The sequence below is a fragment of the Equus przewalskii genome, chromosome 13, assembly GCF_037783145.1.
Source record: "Equus przewalskii isolate Varuska chromosome 13, EquPr2, whole genome shotgun sequence".
Lineage (NCBI taxonomy): Eukaryota > Metazoa > Chordata > Mammalia > Perissodactyla > Equidae > Equus > Equus przewalskii.
In genome coordinates, this window is record NC_091843.1 from 17,642,740 (window position 1) to 17,652,229 (window position 9,490).

Consider the following 9,490-nt stretch of genomic DNA (forward strand, 5'->3'; position numbering starts at 1 on the left):
TACCCCTGACCCCATCCCCTGCTCTACTTTTTATTTTCTCCACCCATGATATTATATGACTGACTTATCTCTTATGGTCTTTGCTTGTCACCTCTCTCTCCTGCTAGAATGTATATCCTTAAGAGAATGGCTCCTGTGTCTTTTTTTCAGAGCTATATCTCAATATAGAAAAGTAGACATTGTAGGCATTTTATAAATGTTTATTAACTGAATGAATGGACAGCTTTCACAACCAAATACATTTCCAAGGCATGAAGCCCAGTATTGAGGAGCTTATTAAAAGAATACTGCCTTGACCACAGCCAAAGTTTCCAATTTACTAAATTCGGAAGCAGGACCAGAGACCTGTACTTATCATAAGCAACCTAGGTGTTGTTATCACCATCAAAGTTTTTGAACACTGCTGAAAAACTCTCAGGGTCATGATTTGGTCTGACAGTAGTGTCACTGCCCCTTAAAACTTTCTAAATTGCCACATTAGGGCTCCAGCTAAAAATTTTATTTTACCTATAAATCATCAGCTCATTCAAAGAGTATTCTGTGTAGAAATACAGAAGATCTTGACCTGTTCTCCTCTTAAATAATAATAATAAAAGTTATACTTTGGAAGGTGCAGAGTTTAATGGGAAAAATATATATGCATTTACTAGAATAGAGATGCTCTTAATTTCTCTCTGAAAATGGAGATTCTTCCATTATGGAGACTTTCATCCTGACATTTGTTGACCCTGTGCCTCATCTTTCCATGTATCATATTTATTTTTAACCCATAATTTTCTCTTCTGCTGAAACTGACACCTATTAGAAGAAAGGAGCTGACAACGAAATGAGACGCTGATGGTTGATCTAGGGAATAAAGGAAAAGCCCCAAACACAGAAAAACTGGATATAGCCCTTAACTTGCTTTGTGACCTCAGAAACTCCATTTCAACTCTCTGAAGCTCATCTATGAAACAGGAGGCATAATCTTTTGGTATGTACATGAAAGCATTCTATAAGTTGTCAAGTACTATATGTACTAATATATTATTAATATTATTAATAGTCATTTTCATTTTCTGAATCTACATTTATAATGGCCATTGGTTATATTTTCCTGTCTATATTTTCTTAGAGTTGGTAGCTTACCAAAAATGGAGAAGATTAGACATGAGAGCGGTTCTCCCTGGGAAGGGCAATAGGGGGATGCATTATCTGAAAAGAATTTTAAAAATCATAATAAAATTGACTGAAAGTTGGTCTGTTTTTATCATCTCCATAAGCCTACAATGCTAAAAATGTCAGAGAGAAGATACGAACCCTCACTGGGTGAGACTCCTTCCACTGCCCTGCCCCAACCTTTGGAGCCACCCTCTTCCACTCAGATTCCCTGTGATTTACTAGAGCTCTCTCCTCTGTGGATTCCAGAGTGGACACATGACCCTGGCCTGACCAATTAGTCTATTCTATCCCACCTGGCCACAGTAATTTGTTGGAAGACTAATAAGTGATCAACTCAGTCCAATCATTGATATGCAAACCTGGGACTCTTGTGTGTGGTAAATGGGATATTTCTTTATTTCAGCTGGATTGAGGATAGGGCAGGACATAAGTCTGGCACTTCTGGCAGCTACCTTACCAGCACAAGAAGAGAGTCTGACTGGATATTAAACCAACGCAAATGAAAGAAGAGGTAAGAAATGGAAAGAGTGAGACCATGTCTAGATGACATAATTGAATGAGGCAAATACACCTGTGCCTGAACTTTCTAGAATCAGAAAGTTCAATGCTAGCTTGGTTTGTATTTTTACTGCTTACATCTTGAAGACCAATAAGACAATAGTGTTTGTTAAGAAGGGTTTTATTTACACTGGGAGACATGTGAGTGAAGGGTTAGTTCATATCAGAAGCAGTGTGTGGTATGGCCCTATAAATGAAAGAATCCTGGATTCTAGTGCCAACTCACTTCTGAGCCTCAATTTTACCATCTACAAGGTGAGAGAGGGAAAGTTAGAAGAGATGATTGCCGGATAATTTAAACTCTCCTAATTCCAAAAGTTTCTAAGCATAGCTCAGACATACTTTATTATATGATAGAAATTTTGGAAACTGGTCCAGATTTGAAAGTAGAAGGACTTTGAATCACCTGCCAAAACATAAATTAACCATGTAAAACACTATTTGTATAACACATTATGACATTGGATTGATGATATGGAAACCCTATAAGGTAATTAACATGACTTTGACTGCCACATCATCTCAGTCATTTTTATTGCTTTTACAACTACATTTTGATGTCAAAAGCACATGAGGCTTCTGTATTTATGGTTGTTCTGTTAGTGCATTATAATTACAGATGTAATCAAAAAGAGAAGTTTAATTTTTTGCCTAAATGACACTTTTAATCACTTCTGAATAAGGCATGACTCCAATTAGAGATATCTTCAGAAAATCACACCTAATAGATTAATTTATTAGAATTATAAATAGGAACTCTTTATTTCAGTGCTATCTCCCTTTAACCTATTTTCCTAGGGAAGGACATCTTTTCCACACATTATGATGGAGGGTAAAAATCTTATAACTAGAATTCAGTATAACTGATCCTATATCAGAGAAATCATTGAATGTCTTTTTTTTATCAATTCAAATAATTTTGATGAACTACCCACCAAACGCCAAGTAGTAGAGAAAAATGTGGAAGTGAGCAAGTCTTAAAACCTGTCCACAATAGATTTAGAATGCAATGGAGTAAGCAAATGTATGAGTTAGGCTTTGAAACAGCAGATGATTAGCAGAGATAGGGAAGTATATTCACGCAAGAGGAATATCCTAAGTGACTATGAAGTCTGAGGGATGGAAGACAACTATGTTTGGAAATGAAATCAAGTTAAGATGAGGTCATACTGGGTTAGTATGAGCCCTAATCCAATGACTGGCGTCCTTACAGGAAGAAGAAATTCGGACACAGAGACACAGAGGAAGATGGCCATGTTAAGAGGGAGACAGAGACTGCAGTTATAATGCTGCAAGCTACAGAATGCCAAGGATTACTGGCAACCACTAGAAGACAGGAAGAAAGAAAGAACCTTCTAAAACCTTCAGAGAGAGCATGGCCTTCCCATCCATCATGAGAAGGAGATGCCTCTGGAAGTCACTGATCCCCCAGAAAGGGCAAAAGGAATAGGTGTGAAGTCAACACACTGCCTGCAGCAGTTACCTCAGCAGATGAGCAAAGACCAGTGGGCAAAGAACATAGGGTTGCCACTGAGATTTGGGAGTTGTTTGCTGTGTTACCTTATTGCAATAAAAAAAGAAAAGGAAAAAACCAAATTACATTGGCCTAGTGTTTTTCTTACTTTTTAGCTTCTTTTCCCACCCCAATCTTCTACTTTCAGTTTTCTCTGACCTTTCCAGAAGAAGCAACTTTATCTAATAGACAATGTTTTCTCCTTACCTGGTGATTCAACATCCTATAGTAGATACTTAAATAGTTCGTTATCTCTCAATTCCAGACACTAGGATGGGACGAAATTTCCCTGAAGCTGTATGCCAACATGCCTCATGAGATAATTTCCCATAAGCTTCAATATTTTTTTTCATGGAAATACATTTCTCCCAAAGTGTAAGAACTTTGGCAAAAGTAACCATAGCAACAATGAAAAAGATCTTGGTTCTCTGTGCCCTTGGTGCCTAATGTTACGCCTCGTACAAGGCAGGAACTCAGTCAGTATTCAGTAGAGAAATACGTGAATGAGAAAATGAATACATTTTTGCTTTTAAGGCAGAAAATATATGAAAATAACCAACGCAGCCATTTTGGAAGATAAATGGAAAAAAAACTGACAAGGCTGAAAAAGATTGGCTATTCAAATGGAATGGGGTAAGCTCTGTGGAATTGTCACAGCTTCAATGGCAAAGGCATTAAAGGCAAGGCAGTATAAAATATTTTCAACAGAAATAAAGTGTCCTGGTTCAAAGCGAGGGCTTTAGCATCACAGTCCCTAGAGTTGAAGCCTAGTTCTAGTCCTTGTTATGTGGCAATCTGTGCAAATTTCTTAATCACTGCTTGCCATCTTTTCCACATCTGTAAACAGGGAATGATGAATAACGTTACCAATCTCATGACTTTCTTTGTGAGGATTTCATGATTTAATTACTGCAGAATATTTGGCACACACAGTCAGCACTAAATAAATGCTAGCTACTATTATTACTCTTGTTGCTGTTTACTTTTATGTCGCACTTCAGATCATATTCCTTTTCTCTTTTATTCTCCTCATTAGCACCACCTTTGTGACACATTAATATGTTCTTCTAACAGCATGGTTTCTTAATCATTGTTTCTTCTCTTCTCCCAATGAATAACCAAGAATACAGCATGCCTAGCTTTGTCAGTGAGCATCCTTCATTGTTCTTTTCCCAATCATTATTTTGTACATATTATAGGTATCTATTTGAAGACACTGAAATCCTCATCTTGGGTTTCTGAATAATGGAAGAAGCTGGGGAAATAGACTTAAGTTGCTGTCAAATTCTTTCAGAAGAAATTCTTATAAACCCAGGAACTCTGTCGATCTTCAAGGGATAGAAGTTGCAAGGTTCACAAACATTGTCTCAATGTAGGACAAACGTTACGTTCAGAGCCCCTTTGTCAGTTGTACAGTTCTAGAAGACAGCATCTCTGGTCCCTCAAGAAAATCTCTGAATTTGTAGTGTTTTAACTTTTCAAAATGTTCTTACAAAATTTTCACAGCTACGGAAAACTAAGACCAAGAGAGGATTAGAAGGCAGGTCTCCTGGCACTTCATCCAGTCTGCTATCATTACATTGTACCATTTCTAATACAATCTAGCAGTCACAGATTATAATTTTAAAACTTCCATGTAGCAATGAGGCATAGGGGTGAGACCACATCTAGCAAGAATCAAGTTAATTATTGAATTGCTAGACCAAGGTTTTCCAAAACCTTGCCCGCTGGTGACTCACTTGTATTTAAATCTCCTGGGCTGGTCCCATTCCAGATCTACCAAAGTATGGTCTCTGGGATTGGAAACTAAAGCAGCTCCACTTTTTAACAAGCACCCAGAGGTTATTCTGTTGCACACTGTTCTCTAAGATAATAAGTATTGCCTCTCTTTCTTTTGGGGAGGGGCATTTGTGTGGACCCAAACTTGATTTCAGCTTCTCAGACATTTTGTTACGGATTTATGCAGTGCTCACTTTAATTCACTCATTAATCTGAGGAGAGTAAAAGAAAGGAAAAAATGATGTGAGAGACTCAAGTTACAGAAACAAATTAACTATGAATGATCCAGGAGGTTTGGATGAACAGTATTCCCCAATCTCACCAAAAAGACGGAGCATTTCTTATTTAAGAGGGCCTCCACTTAGCTGTTTTAATAAGCACTAGTCAACTGAAAGACGTCTTTGAACAAATGATAAAGAACATGGTGTCTCATGCATAAACGATATGATGCTCTGGAAGGCGGGTGGATGGGCTATGGGCCAGACAGTTCTGGGTACGAATCCCAGCTCCTCTCATTAGCTCTGTGGCCTTGCTTGAACAATTTAAGTGTTCTAATTCTCAGTTTCATTGTTTGTAAAATGATGCTAATTCTTCTTCTCCTTTATAAATTTGTAAATATTTTTAAAGTTCCTAGCATTCTGTAGACACTCAGTAAGACTCCAAAGAGGAAATGATTGATCAAAATGTAAACCACAACCAATGCCAAAAAATGTGGCATAACATGGAGCCGTGGGGTCTTGCAACTGGTGGCTTTTACTAACTTAATATAGGACAGCCTTAACAGTCTGCTTATGGTTTTATTGACCTGAGAGATGAAAAAACAAGAATAGATCTCAATTCTTTTTCCTTATCTCAGATAAAATGACAAGAAACAGAAGAAGCAAGCTCTTAGCTTCAAATTGTTTCGATTTTGTTGTGTTACTAAAACTTCCTTTCACTGGGAAAGATAAATCAGTTAATCTAATAAAAAGGAAGTCACTATTCCTAATGAGTGGGCCTTTGCAGCAGAGAAACCAAGAAGAAATAAGCTTCCACCTCTGATGTAACAAGCACAAGGGAGTAGGACGGATATACCTTGTCTTGCAAGACAGAAGTAGAAGAAAATACTCTGAGAAGATTGAGGCCCGGTCCTGGATGGAAGTCCTGCAGTGCACACCCTACTCACATGAAGCTGTGAAACCAACTCAGCTCCTTGGCTTTCTGTCTTTGAATAAGCAACTGAATGGGCCCATCAGGAACCCAATTCCGTGTTTCCAAGTGGGACTACCAATCAAGGTACCCCACATGCACCACTTCCAGAGTGGGCTTTGTGAAGCAATTGGCCGATCCTCCTAAACTCAATGATTTGTACTGAGGTTGGCATGTCACCCATAGGCCATGTGGAGTCCTTTTGGGGAGATTGATACGAAATTTGAAGACAGACTTTTTCTTCTCAAGCAGAACAAAGAGAGAGAGAGATTCCTAATAAGATTGTTTAATGTCTATACACAGCTATTACAAAAGCCCAGGACTCTTCAGTTACACAAGTCAGCAAATCACTTTCTTGTGATTAAGCTGATTTGACTTGATCCAGTAAGAGCCTAATTTCATTGGTCTGAGAGTTTGGGCTAAAAAAAAACTGGAACCAACTGTGTCCTCCCACACTCCTTGATCCTGTCGGCTGACTCAATGGTCTTCAGCAATGGTTTGCTGTTTTTAAGTACTTTAAATAAATGTTTTAAGATGTTGTTATTGCTGATGCTATTTTTATCGTCCTTGTGTTAATATGAAACTATGAATGTCACAACTCTGCTTTTTATCTCACTAATTTTGACCTGACCCTGGAAGATGCAGACCTGTAGGCACATGTATTCTGCTGATTCTGAAGCCTGAGTGAGCTTTAGAGCACGCAGTCAGCTGGAAAGGCCATAAACAAGACTGTCTTTCTGAGAAAGGGCCTGCCAGGAATGCTGCTACAAGCATATTGTGTGAGCAGCTGGTCTCAGCAGCAGTGAGAATCTACCAGAAAAGAAGATGGAGAAAGAGGTTTACAAGCAACAGTTTGGGATCAAGGGGGTCCAGCAGGCATAGCCTTTACATGTCTCCCCCAACTGCCTTTAGGATGAGATTCACAAGCGAGAAGCCTCAACCCATTCTTCCAATGGAATGGAGTTGGAGATTTGCTGTAAAGCCCATTTACAATTTTAATGGAATTTATTTTATTTCAAACTCAAATGATGATTCTCTCTGTAGTTGGACCTCCTCCACTGAACAGGCTGTGCAACCTCCTCGGCTGCCAGGCCAAGTGGAAGGCTTCCAGGTTAGTTCTTTCCTCCTGTCTTCACTGCCTCCATTCTTGAACCTCTTCCAATCAGAAGTGACCTCCTAGGTCACCGAGATTTAGTCAGTAGTCCTCTGGGAGATTTGTATTGTGAGACAGGATGACAATGGAGAGAGTAACTTTTGAATCAGACAGACCTGGTTTCAATGTCGATTTTCCTTCTTGCCTCTCTTTTTCCTTCCTTCATTATTTATGGAGAAGCTATTATATACCAGGCACTGTATTAGACATTAGAGATACAGGAATGAACCAAAAAGAAGTCTCTGCTTTCTTGGAATAACGCTCAGTAAGTGAACACCTTAAATAGCTTCTTGTTTGGGCAAAGTCATTTCCTCTGTCTTGGCCTCAGTTTCCTCATCTATAATATGGATAGTAAAATGCCATCCTTGGGTGACTGAAGAAGATTTAAGGTATATGAGATCTTAGGACACTGTAGCCAGAGGATCTTAGGGTAAAAAAAGGCACATCTTAAAATATTATTAAAGCCAATTAATATTATTCAGAAACTGCCATGTTTTAACTTTGTGGTAGTAGGAGCTAAATAAAAGAACAACTATGAACCGGTGGGGCAATTGACCTCATCTGCTTTTAGCCTCCCAGAGCCTCTTCTATAAAATGGTGACTATCATGCTCACCCTATCTCCTCATAGGCTGTGTAAGAATTGTGGGAGTTATTTTAAAAAGAGAGAAAGAGAGGAAGAGAGAGCAAACATTTTAAGCACAAACTGAAAGGAGTGGTTCTCAGCTGGGGGCAATTCCAACCCTACCTGGCCCTCTTTCTCCCCCAGCAGACATTTGGCAATATAATTTTTTTTAAAAAAAGCACCTTTTACTTTCTTTTTTTAACCTTTTCTTCGGTAAGAACATTTAAGTTCTCCTCTTTTAGTAAATATCGATTACGTAATAGTTTGTCAGTAATAGTCACCATGTTATACATTAGATCCTCAGAACTTACTCAGTTTATAAATGAAAGTTTGTACTCTTTTACCAACCTCTCCCTATTTCCCCAAACCCCCTGCCCCTGGCAACCACTTTTCTACTCTCTATTTTTATGAATTCGACTTTTCTTTTTAGATTCCATGTATAAGTGATACCGTGTTATATTTATCTTTCTCTATCTGGCATTATTTCACTTAGCATAGTATCCCCCAGGTTCATCCATGTTGTCACAAGTGACAGGATTCCTTCTTCTTTTTAAGGCTGAATTATATATATATCTCCCATTTTCTTTATCCATTCATCTGTTGATGGACACTTACATTGTTGCCATACCTTGGCTATTGTGAAAAATGTTGCTATGAACATGGGAGTACAGATATCTCTTTGAGATAATGATTTTATTTCCTCTGTAGATATACCCAGAAGTGGAATTGTTGGATTATATGGTAGTTCTATTTTTAATTTCTTGAAGAAACTTCATGCTGTTTTCTACGGTGCCTGTCCCAGTTTGCATTCCTCCCCAGCATTTGTTGTACCTTGTCTTTTTATGATAGCCGTTCTAGCAGGTGTGAGGTGATATCTTCCTGTGGTTTTGATTTGTATTTCCCTCATGATCAGTGATGTTGAGCACCTTTTAATGTACCTATTGGCCATTTGTATGTCTTCTACGTAAAAATGTCTATTTAAGTCCTTTGCCCATTTTTTAATCAAGTTATTTGTTTTTTTGCTAATGAGTTCTTCATATATTTTGGATATTAACCTTTTATCAAATATGTGGTTTGAAAATATTTCCCCCATTTCATAGATTGCCTTCTCATTTTCCTGACTGTATTCATTTTATTGTGCAGAAGTTTTTGTACTTTGATGTAGTCCCTCATTAATTGTTGCTTTTTCGCCTTTGCTTTTGGTGCCATATCCAAAAAATCAGTGCCAAGACCAATATCAAGGAGCTTACCTCCTATCTTTTCTTTTAGGAGTTTTATAGTTTTAGATGTTACATTCAAGTCCTTAATCCATTTTCAGTTAATTTTTGTGTATTGTGTAAGATAGAGGTCCAGTTTCATTCTTTTGCAGATAGCTGGTCAGTTTCCCAACACCATTTATTGAAGAGACTATCCTTTCCCTATTGAATATTCTTGGTTCCTTTGTCGAAAGTTAATTGACCATATATGAGAGGCTTTAATTCTGGGCTTTCTATTCTGTCCCACTGATCTATGTGT

At 38.1% G+C, this 9,490-nt stretch overlaps 1 long non-coding RNA gene across 1 annotated transcript; it reads left to right on the plus strand.

The window, feature by feature from the left end:
• The first annotated feature begins 740 nt into the window (after nucleotides 1–740).
• On the plus strand, nucleotides 741–3,297 carry LOC139075385 (uncharacterized). The gene is made up of 3 exons (XR_011525760.1): nucleotides 741–973; nucleotides 1,565–1,672; nucleotides 2,933–3,297. It is a non-coding gene; the product is annotated as an uncharacterized lncRNA (long non-coding RNA).
• Nucleotides 3,298–9,490: the final 6,193 nt, after the last annotated feature.